Raw genomic sequence first — 12,885 nt, 5'->3', positions numbered from 1 at the left:
CAACACCTCTGATAAGGGCCTAATATCCAAAATATACAAAGAACTCATACAACTCAACAACAACAAGAAAACAAACAATCTAATTAAAAATGGGCAGAGGGTCTGAAGAGACACTTCTAAGAAGACATACAAATGGCTAACAGACATATGAAAAGATGTTCAACTTCACTAGCTATTAGGGAAATAAAAATCAAAACCACAATGAAATACCACCTCACGTCTGTTAGAATAGCTAATCATCAATAGGACAAGTAATAACAAATGGTGGAGAGGTTGTGGTGAAAAAATGAACCCTCATACACTGCTGGTGGGAATGTAAACTGGTACAGCCACTATAGAAACAGTACGTAGGTTCCTCGAAAAACTAAGAATTGATTTACCATATGATCCAGCAACTCCTCTACTTGGTATTTACCCCAAAGACTTGAAAACTCATATCTGAATGTTCATAGCAGCATTATTCATGGTGGCCAGGACATGGAAACAACTGAAGTGCCCTATGATAGATGATGAGCTAAAGAAGCTGTGGTACATATATACAATGGAATATTACTCAGCTATAAGAAGAGATGCAATAGTGCTATTTGCAATAACATCAATGGATCTTGAGATAATCATGCTAAGTGAAATAAGTCAGTCAGAAAAAGGTGAAACTCATGTGATATCACTCATACGTAGGATATAAAACTGAAAGTGACAAACGGACAAGACAAACAAACAGACTCATGGATACAGCCGTGGACTGGTGATTACCAGAGGGAAGTGGGGGAAAGGGGAGGTAGCTAGAGGTAAAAGGAGTCAAATATTTGGTGACAGAAGGAACTCTAACTCTGGGTGGTGAACACTCAATGCAATATATATACGACTTATTGTTGAACGATACACTTGAAACTTATTTGATCTTGTTAATTAATGCCACCCCAATAATTTTTAATACATTTTTAAAAATCCCATTCATGAATGGTAAAACTGATAAATTGAAATGAGAAATAAATGAAATAATAAATTGTATTTTATTATATCTGGTTAGAGAGAATCCTCCACTAGTTTATGGCCCACAAAAAATGACTAAGATTCTGGGTGATAACTATAATATTATTTTCTCATTCAAAAATCCTTTCTATTTAGCAAAAAAGAGAACAAATTATATTTGACAAGTATGTAAGAAGTTATGTGAGAAAACCTGGGTTATCCGGTACCACATTTACAATTTAATCTAGTGATGTCTTGATGTCCCCTCTCCCCCTCCCTCCTCCTCTCTCCTCCTCCTCCTCCTCCTCCTCCTCCTCCTCCTCCTTTTCCTTCCTCTTTTGCCCTCTCCCTCCCTCTCTCCCTCTCCCTCTCCTTCCCTCTTCCCTCTCTCCCTCTCTGTCTCTTTCTGTTGTGAATGTGCATATGTCTCTCTCTCTCTCTCTCTCTCTCTCTCTCTCTCCACTGCATTTTATGACCCATTTTAGGTTGGGGCAAAGGAAATGTGTACTTTGCCTAAAACTCTGCTGTCCTTTCTATTCAGCTATCATCAAAAGAACTCAGACAAACTTATTAGTTAATTTTACATTTATTTCTAATAATAAACACCTGAAACACTTAAACAAAATAATATCACAAATCCATGAGTCAAACCAAAAGTCTAGAATGAATCTATTTTTACTTAGAATCACAGTCAAGAAATAGAAATGGTTTCAGATTTCAGACTCTATACCACATTTATATATCATCTTTATTTCTGTCTCTATCCTTCATGTTACTTACCCCAGGAGTCAAGCATTTTTTACCCTCTGATCCATATGGTGGATCTTAAATTGTCCTAGATCCAAAAAGACATGTTCAGCCCCATACTAAGTACTCATGTCTCACTACCTCTCTTTCACAATTCCAAAACCCTGAAAAAGGAACCCTAATTATTTTCACACTCATAATCTACATTTCACTGGACTTTGTGAAGGTATGGATGATGGAGGTATGAGGTAAAATAGGTACTAGAAAGTAGTCATCCACATCTTTAGATACTGAGAACTACTGAGAAGAAATGTGAAGTTCCCTGTAGTTTGAACATAAAACTCTATAGTTGTTAATGTCTAGGCATTGCAAGGAAAAAAAAAAGAATTTACAAAAGAAAAAAAGTTCATTTTCAATAATATTGCAACATTACGGTGCCGAAGAGGCAAATTTATCAATAAACTTACTCTTATGTAAATTCATTGGAGGGATGAATATCTGAATATTGGAACCCTTGGTTGGCCACCCATGTTCTCAGACCTCTGCTACGCTCATTCAAAAGTAGAGAGAGTCCATTTGCTTCCCCAGCAACAACAAGAAAACGTCAACCTACAGATGAGCACAGATCTCAGACCTCCATTGCTGGAACTGCCTATTCCCTTAGCAGTTTTCTAGTTTCCAATAGAGTTTTTCTCAAGTTAGCTAAACTTTATTTCTCTTAAATATAATCAAAGTAAGTTTTAATTAATACAAAAGCTGTAGGTAAATAGGGCATTTGGCAAATGGACTGAAGATCAGAATTATCTGATGCTATTTTGGTGACACATCTTGATAGAATATCTTTAAATATTGTTGACTGAGAGCACTAGTAGAATGTAATAGTGATAATAAAAAGAACGGAGTATTCAATTTCATAGTAAAAAAAGTTAACTATCAAATTTTCATGGTAAAGTTACATTATAAAAGGAGAGATGATGAGAATACACAGATATTTTCGGTGTGTTCCATTTTTTATACTAACTCAAGAGTATTGTAAGCTTGCCTGTTTTTTGAACATCCAAAGTGAGAAGTCTCTCATATCAAATCAGAGACAAGATCATTCTTTTCTAGGCTGATTTTATACAGTTAAGTGTTATTTAGACTATGCTTCAGTGATTTTATCCATGTTTTTGGATATGCAGTGATATATAAATATTTAAGTGTAAAGTTGACATAATTACTAATAAAATAACTTATAGAAGATATAATTTCTAGTCTAAAATATCTGTCTTTGATTGACAATCAGACCCTTTAAGATGTAATGAAATATTAGAGATATGTCAATTCTTTCAACTCTGTAGTATAGTCTTACATCAAAATCCTTACCTTTAAAAATAATTATAGATGTGTTCACATATTTACTCCCAATAGAGGATTACACTCCATCATTCAGATATTGTCATCTCCTGTAATAAAATAACACAATCCATCCATTATTTCAACAGCAGGTAGTCTCTGTTCTTCCCTTACCTTGCTTGAGGCTCCCTGCAATACACTAGAGGCCAATTATTAATTCCTCTGAAAGAAACATCCAGCGAATACATCTTGAGAACTTCAAAACAGAGACCTGTGCCCAGGGTTCTAAGAAGTAGGATTTCCAGCACTCTATCAGCATAAAGGGCAGATGAATTCTTGAATGACAGACTAGAAACCTCACAGCAGCAAAACAAGCAGATGACTTTGAGTGGTACCCTGCTGACCTCAAACTGTCCGACAAGAATTAATGACATAAAACTGAGTCAGAGATATCAGAAAATATTTATTTTAATTGTTTTCCTTGGGTTGTTTTAGAGACTTTTCTTAAAACTTTATATACTAACAAACAGTTTTATATTTATATCATTAAGTCATATTTTTTTGGTCTGGTTCTATTTGTAACTCTCAATTTAACAAGATAGCTGAAATGAATTGTTATTTTAATAATTCTTACACTTATATACTTGCTCTTTTTGTTGCAGCACTCCACAAATGTGCTTTAAAAGTCTACTCAGAGAGAGTAGACCAAACAATATCATTTGTACTAGTTTTAAGTTGTAGAGAATAGAAGATTCAAACACATAAAGTAACAGGAAGTATATAGAGTTAATCTGCAAGAAAAAATAAAATGTAATAACTATTTGGAGAAAAAAAAACAAAAATTGGTAAAAATTTCAAAATTTTTATCAATATTGCAAGACAACCTCTTTAATGGGACACAGTCTGGTACAGATTACAAAGTCATATATAAGATGTTACATAGAATAAGTATCATTGGCGCTAACATTAGTCAGATAAATAATTATGGTTACCTCAGGTATTAGAAGACAATTGTTACACATCTTTGCAAGACTTTTTTTGTCTTATTCAAGTAAAAGGAGTCACAGATGTACTCTATGGGTTATGACTGATTACCCCACTGCTGTCCTGCCTCTCAGTGTTTTATAAATAAAGGCAAAAAAGAGAATTTGAACCTTATAATTTACAGGAAACAGAAGTGTGAATGAAACTGTTTCTCGAGGCATTTGGGCAGATTTGGGAAGCTAAAATTGATATATATCATACTCTTTGAGGAAGCATTTCACATATGGAGAAACAGAGATAAGATAAACTCATTCTGCTCATTTGATCAGGTGACTCTCCAAGGCCAGCTAAAGAATGCATAACATATCTTTATATAATATAGCAGGGTAAGAGCAAAGTGAAACCACTCTAGTGGTTCGATCATGCAATCTCTGCAATTTCAAGAGCATTTAAGAAGAATAAACTTAACATTTGAAGTATTGAAGGTGATTCAACCTCCGTTTCAGATGTCTATTGGAATTCCTAAAACAACTAAAGTATTTATCTTGGAAGGGAAGAAAATTAAATATAAATGCTATTGGTCCTGTAAAAATCAATTCTTCCTCAGATGAAAGGTTTATAAGAAGGGAATATGACAACCTCAATAATTATTATATCTGGAGACAATTTAAAGAATTGTATACTTTTAATATATAAATATAAAGTTCACACACCATCATTGCAACTGAAAATCATATTTTGGTAAAAAAAGTTATCCAGTATTAGGGATTTTTGCAGATCAAATATATCCTGTTGTAAATTAAATGAATGAAATTACTTCAGAAGGAAAACTATAACCTTTCAATATTATACAGTTTAAAAGTATATTTAATTCATTTTATTATAGTATGTGTGATGTGGTGTAAGATCCATGAAAATAAGGGTTCCTGGAGCCTAAAATTTATTTCACATGCACATGAGATTAGTTTGTAATTTGAGGGCACTGATAAGTGACATATTCAGTGCAGATCTGGAGACTCTAACCTGTAGAAAATGTGACAGGACCAGTATTATTAATGCTCATGGGTTATCATCTTTCTATGCCCATTCCTCTAGGGGAGATTCTGGTTTACCTAGGAGTATTCCTCCTTCACTCTTAAAGCATAGTTGTTCCATATCTGAGATTTTTTTTTTGCAAACCACACAGACAAGAAAAAGGGAAAAAATTAGATGTAGGAGCTTTCAGGTGAAGATAATATTGTTCAGGAATTTTGGAGGCAAATTGGGACAAAAACTACAGTGTTAGTAGAAAGGCAATAGGGCCCGAAGGTGTGATATTACAAAGGATTTGTGTGTATGTGTGTGTGTGTGTGTGAACCAAGTTCATAAAAAACAAAAGAATAAGTTTTTTAATATATATTTCACTTTCTGGATTATGTTCTTTTAATCTCAATGTAAGTTTAATCTTAAACTAAAAGTTGCATATCTATCTGTATTTCTTTCTATAGGTCCATTTAAATATGTAGCTAGCTATGTGCAAAAAGTCAACTATATAACAATATATATGAACAATCAGACTTGGGATTTCTTTGTTCATGTTCCACATAATATTAAATGCAATAAAAAGTAAAAATATGATTTAGATATTCTTCACTTAATAGAAAAATAAATCTAAAATGTTGACATTAAGGTTAATTTAGTAAATGTATCCATAATTTATTTTTAAGGTATACTAAAATTTCCAATCTATTCAGAGACACATTTTTGTTAAATGATCAACTTAATTTCTGAATACACAAAATTCTAAACTGTCAGTAAGAAGTCGTATATATGGTACTCCGAATCATTGTGTCCCCTTTGATATAGCCATTTCTGAAATCCTGGTGAGTCAGGTGCTCAGGAAGACACACCTCAAGCACTGTTCTGTTTTCAGTTGTATTATTTTACTGTTTGATGCCACCAATCTAGTAATGTGGTAAGGTACAAGTCCATGAAGCAGATATTCTCCTGAGACACATTCTGGCTTAGACGGGACTCCTTTTTTGATTGTGCTCCTTCAATATAATTCAGAGACAGAGAGTATAAATTAGGCTAGTCGATAGAATAAGAACTAAGTCTAGGCTGTATTCTAACTCATAAATTACATTTCGATTTATTTAGACTGAGAACAAAGGAATTAATCCAGCTGGCCTGTGATTCATTTCTCTCAATATTACAGAAGAATATCCCAGCAGAAACAGCAAGCAGTAGATGTGGTCTAATCTCCTTGTAAACACACTGATAACAGATATTTTGGTAAACAGATTAATGGTATTTGCTAGGAAGAATACTAGCTATAGATTGCTCTTAACAGAATGATCCTAGTTTAACTCTGCTTACAGTAAACAAACTGAGAATCTATGGATTTATAAAGCATGTCTCTCTGGAGAATATCATGTAAGCTATGCAGCTTTCTGGGATATAAAATAGAGATGTCCCAAAACACAAATGTTCTCTGCAGGGTAAGGTTATCCACAGACCTCATTTGGAGAGAATTTATCTACTGAGTCAGAAAGCATATGTCTGATGTGAAACAAAGGATCTGGGGAGCTGTCCTGAATTTCCCAAACCTCTCTTGTTTGACTATGCCCCTGACTCTCTGCATGTTTAAAATTATTAACAAGGCTAGATCACAGGCAAGGTCTCTGATTCGTGTGAGTCTCATCTGACAGTTCAATTCTTCGTGTTAGCACAGTGATACTTTCCCAGGTTGGTGAGAGATTCTGGGTGTAACTACATGTTGTAAATCATCCAAGTTACAACACTGATGTTGATCAAAGTGCAATAAACATTTCGTTGTTGTTTTTTCTGATCTCTTACTTAAATTAATTTCCAATTTAGTAAGAGACAATGGCTGTAGGTTTATATAGCTGAGCTTTATAAATATAACTATATGTACTAAAAGAATGAAGAAAAAATGATATATCTCTAATATAAGGCAAACTCTGGGCATGGAGAACTAAAAAAATCTATGCTCAAAACCATACACTATCCCCATTAATTAGAAGGATATAACCTCTAATTATTTCTGAAACCTAAAAATAAAATAAAATAAAAACAATAAACCTTTGCTAATCAACGGGATAAATTATCAATTTAAGGGTAGAAATTTGTTAATGTTAGAGTTAGAGAAAATTGTATTTTATCATTTAGAACATGCTATAAAATATGCGTTCCTTTGTGTGTCTGTGAGTGTGTATACATTTGTGTGAAACGAGTATATGAGATTACACATATCCTTAAACCAAATGAGACAATTTAAACTTGAAGCTGGTATCTGCTAGTCTTTGAAATAGGAAGATTATATTACTCTTTCATCTTATTCAAGAGTATTCATCTGATTAAGAAATTTTTAGTGCTAATGAATATGTTGTCCTAGAAAATCTGAGGTAGTAAAAGGTCACAAAGTAAATGGCCATTATACTATGATTTATAATCCATAAACCTTAGAAGTGAGTTGTCAAAAGTAATCAATATCTTTGGTGGAGGGAATCTTCAAAATTATGAGATTTTAGTTCCAAATGTTTTATTTTAGACAGTGCATGAATAAAAAATAAAACTGAGAGAAAAAAACTATTTTAATCTATCATTCAAGTAATAGAAGTTTTATTTAAAGAAAAATAGGACTTCTCACTTTTCCCAACATACCAGCAATTACAAATTATGGCAGATATATTTATAAGTAAAGTAGATACATTATCAAACTATGTTTCTATTCTCAACTACTTTTAAATATATCTGATGTTTCTATAAAGCATTTTATAAGGATATTCTGTGGGGGGAAAAAAAGACCATTTAAGCAATGTTTAAGGAATATGTATTAATTATTTCATGAGCATTAGGGATCTTTCTAAAAAAAATTGTTTAATAAATTACTTGAAAAATAGAACTTTAGATTGTACATGTATATAAATTACATGGAACTTTTCAAGGAACCTAACAAAAGACTTAATAATAAAAAATAATTTAAATCTTTCTGTTTCCTGTTAACAAACTGATTAAGTAGACTGCCACAAAGGGTAACTACACAGATGTTCTCAGGTAATTAAAATATAAAAAGCTATTAACAAATAAAGTACCCATTCATTTTCGAGTAAATATTAATGGAAGAGTTATAAATTTTAAACATCAAAATAAATTATTTTCTCTGAAATTGGACTATTTATTATAATGAACTTTATATAGGTTTTTTTATATTATCTTAAACTATCTTTAATGAATTACATTCTTAATGAGCTTCTCCTCATTTTTATCCAATTGAAAATGATTAAAATCAAACTGAAAACACAACAATAATAAAAGTGATAATATTAATAATGAGAAAAACAATATTTACTGAGTGGGATATCATATGCTTGGCACTCTGCTAAATATTTTTCATATATTATCTTTGTAATCATTAACTCTCTTAAGAACAATTATCCTAACAACAGTAACAAAGAGCACAAGTACACGTTATATTATTTAGTCTTCAAAACCTTGGTATAGTAGACAGTTTTGTTTTGCTCAATTTAGAGATAAGCAAATTTTTCTTATGAGAAGGCAAATTGGCAAGAACACACAATATACAGTGTTAGAGCCTCAATATTAATCCACACTGTCTGAAATGATTGTGCTTAACCATACATTCATACTACCTATAAGGAATAAAACAATACCTATTCCAAACAAACAAGAGCTCCCAATGAGCTTTTAATAACCAGAAAGCCAAAGTTATAAATTATTCCATTTTTCTTTTTCTTTAAAAAATGTTTCTTCCAAGTATTTGGCATCTTTTATAAAACAAATAACATTCAAGTTATTGATTGTAGTTACATATTAAGTATAAAGATATATTCCCAACAGGACTCTGAAATGTTTTACTTACATATCCACCTGAGAGATTAAAAGATGATAGGATTGTAATTTTTCCTTGTTTCAATATTATAATCAATATTAGAAAGGTCAGGAATGGTTGATTTTTATTTAATCCTGTTTGTTAGTATCTTAAGGCTGCTGTAAAAATTACTATAAACTGGGTAGCTTAAGAGAACAGAAATGTATTCCCTGATTGTTATCTCAGAGACCAAAATCAAGGTGTCATCAGGGCGATGCTCCCTCCAAAGACTCTGGGGGAGAATCAGCCCCTTGCCTCCTCCAACTTTCTGGCTCCAGGTGTTTCTATGGTTCCTGAGTAACTCCAATACCTGCCTCCATCTTCCTGTGGTCTTTTTCTCTGTATATGTCTTACAAGGACATCTGTTATTGGGTTTAGGTCCCACCCTAAATCCAGGATGAGGTCATTTTGAGTTCCATTATCTTAATTACCTCTACTGAGTCCCTTTTCCAAATAAGATTAAGATTTAGACATATCTTCTTGGGGGATCACAATTCAACCCACTCTGTTTTCACAAGATATACTGCTTTTCTAATGGTGGGTTTATCTTTTATTTAAAATCAGAATAACTAAATAGCCAAAATTAAACTTTCTTTCTTTTTCTGAAAATTCCAAGAAACCCTAAGCCTTATTTAGTTCTCAAAATAATAATAATAATAATGCTGAACCTTTTTTTTTTTTTTTCTCTCATTGTGCTTAAACCTGAACTCAGACGTATGCCTTTTGAGTCTGGAGAATACCATTACTACTTCCAGAAATTATTGCTTGTGTAGAAAAAAACACCCCTTACTGACTAGGAACTGGTAATGCATCTGCCCTGAGGGAGAAATGGAGGGGTCTCCTACATTACCAGTTCTACTGAAGCTTTGTAGGGTACTGCTTCACATGCTTCATTAGGTTTACTCCTAGGTATTTTATTCTCTTTGTTGTAATTACAATAATAATAATGCTTAATCTTTTTTTTTTTTTTTTTTCTCATTGTGCTTAAACCTGAACTCAGACGTATGCCTTTTGAGTCTGGAGAATACCATTACTACTTCCAGAGATTATTGCTTGTGTAGAAAAAAACACCCCTTACTGACTAGGAACTGGTAATGCATCTGCCCTGAGGGAGAAATGGAGGGGTCTCCTACATTACCAGTTCTACTGAAGCTTTGTAGGGTACAAACATCTGGCTTTTAAGTCTTACTCTCCCAAATAAATTAAAATTCCTTGGAAAAAAGAACCACATTTTATAATATTTTTGTTTCTCCTATAATACTATGAAAATACTATCGTAAACTTGAGATCATGAAAATAAATTAAAGTATTTAGCTCTTAAACTTATTAGCTGAATTAAAAATATGCAATTAAAAGTCAATTAGCATATTAGAGGGAGGAATATGATACCCTTGAATTAAGGAAATTGACTTTAGGAATTAAACACATTACTATGTCATCTAAAAAAAGGAACTATTCCTTGGGAAAAGTATAATCATGGAAACCAGTGTTTCCTATTTCCCTGGGTTCAAATGGCTGGATTTAAACTCAGCTTTCTTTGAGTATTTTCAAAAATAAAAGATGAAGAAATGATAGGATATGGCTGACAGACTTAAGATATGCTATAAATATTGGGAGTGTGGGGGAACAAATTAAAGTCCACAGTGCTATGTTTCCAATAACAGCCTTTATGCAGTCTGGGAGAGTTTTCTTGGTAGTATATTATGATATATTTCAAAGCTATAGTTTAAAGGTAATACAAAATTGACCTAAAGTGCATGAGGTATGCTAGCAAATGGCTATTGATTGGCATTATATTATTCAATTAAAAAGTAATTGACATTAAAACACTTCTTTATACTTTTATTTTAATAGAAGGAGAAACGTAAAGCTACTTTTTTTCCCTAAAACTAAATCTGAGTTTTCTGTGCGGGCTTACCATAAATGCAAAGATTATAGTACTTTGTTCTGAGACCTGTCCATGTTTATAGAACATTTTGTCAAATATCTTTGAGTTTAGTTTAAAATCTAGCTAAATATTTTAGTTGAATTCAGCATGTAGTTGCAATTAGATATGTACATGAAGATAGTTTTAAGCTTCATGTACATATCTAAATTTTATATTGTTATTTTATTTCTTTTTTTATTCTTACTTTTATTTCAGATAATTATTTACCATAGAAAATTAATTATGATTCATATGGTTATCTACATTTCCAATGAAATACATTTTCATTTTATAGCTAATATTTTCAACACTTTAATTATCTAATTTAATTAGTATAGTGACTAATTCCTTTATAGCTGTATTCTTTGTTTATGTCTTTTCTAATGATAATAGGCAGTTTACATGTGATGTGTTTAAAGACTTTTCGGGATCTAAGATCAAATTTATGAAATAGAATATGAAATTAATTTTAATTTATGCAATGTATTCATTATTATCAGACATTAATATATTGGGTAATTATTCTAATTCCTAAATGAGTGATTGAAAGTTTTTCTGTAGCATTAGAATGGTACAAGTTTAGAATCTTATCAACACTCTTGATTTATTTAATGGATGGTTTAGGTATGTTTTAATTTCACATGTTTAGAAATCTCTGAGTAATAAATCTACAGATTTATTCCTTGTAAAATTTTGCAACCTGGTTTACTATTTAGAAAAACATGTAATACTTTAGTATTGATTAAGTACATTGAATAATTAAATATTTAGTCTTGGGGTATATTTTGAAACAAGTGAATGAGATAAGAAAGAATATGACTGTAAATTTCATCATTTGTAAATAAGATTTCATGACCATTTCTCAGCTACTAAAATTCATTATTATTTTGATTTTTTTACTTAAACAATTATTTTTGCTTAAACTCTTAAAAAAGCTTTTCTTTGGAGAAATATAGCTGTCAATATTTAAGCCTCATATGATACTATGAATATAATGGAGAGATGAATATCTTCTTAGGGGTTTTTGAAAAATATAACTAGAAATCAAGGAAGAAAGAAACTTTAAATGTCATCTCAGCAAACCTTGCAAAAAAAAAGATGTAATTTGGTGAATTACATTCAATATTGTATGTATGCAATTAACAATGTTTATTTTACAAATAAAATGTAAATTTATTATGGAAATATAAGGTCTGAAACATTTATTTTATGTTCTTTCTTAACCACCTAAGATAAACTTAATTAAACAGATATTCTCAAGTTAATTATGTGATTAAGATAATTATTTTTTAGGCTTGATTTCTAATTGTTTTCTGGTAAATTAAGGATATCCACATTTTGACATTCTTTCCATCAAGAGATTGGGCCTACGGTTTATACAAATTAAATCCATAATGAGATATCAATATACTTCCAATGAAATGAAAGTAATAAAATAAAAAATGGCAGATGGTTGTCATACTTTGGGCTGCTATATCATGAACTGGATGGCTTATCAACAATAGAATTTATTTCTCACAGTTTTGGAGACTGAATGTTTGAGATCAAGTTGCCAGCATGGCTGGGTTTTGAGAAAAGCCATTTTTCTGTGTTGCAGGCAGCTGACTTCTCATTGAACTCTCTTGTGGTGGAAAACAGAGCTATCTAGCTCTGGTTTTGTGTTTTGTTCTTTGTTTTTCTTAAAAGGGCACTAATCCCATCCATGAGCGCTCTATCCTCATGACTAATTACTTCTCAAAAGCCCCACCTCCAAATATCATCACAATGAGATTAGGGTTTCAACATTTGAATTTTGGGGATACACAAAAATTCACTCTACTGCAATTTCACTAAGTGTTTTCAAGGATGGAGAGCAAAAAGGAATCATGTTGCTGATGAAAACTCTCGAGTACACTCACATACTCTTTGCCACTACCTACTAAAATATAATACACACATAATTTATGACTCAACAATTCCATATCTAGTATATACCTAAAAAGTAGTGCAAACTATGTTCACCAAAAAGTATGCATAAGAATATTCA

This window comes from Pteropus alecto, unplaced genomic scaffold (genome assembly GCF_000325575.1).
Source record: "Pteropus alecto unplaced genomic scaffold, ASM32557v1 scaffold152, whole genome shotgun sequence".
NCBI classification, from domain to species: domain Eukaryota; kingdom Metazoa; phylum Chordata; class Mammalia; order Chiroptera; family Pteropodidae; genus Pteropus; species Pteropus alecto.
This window is presented reverse-complemented; position numbering follows the sequence as displayed.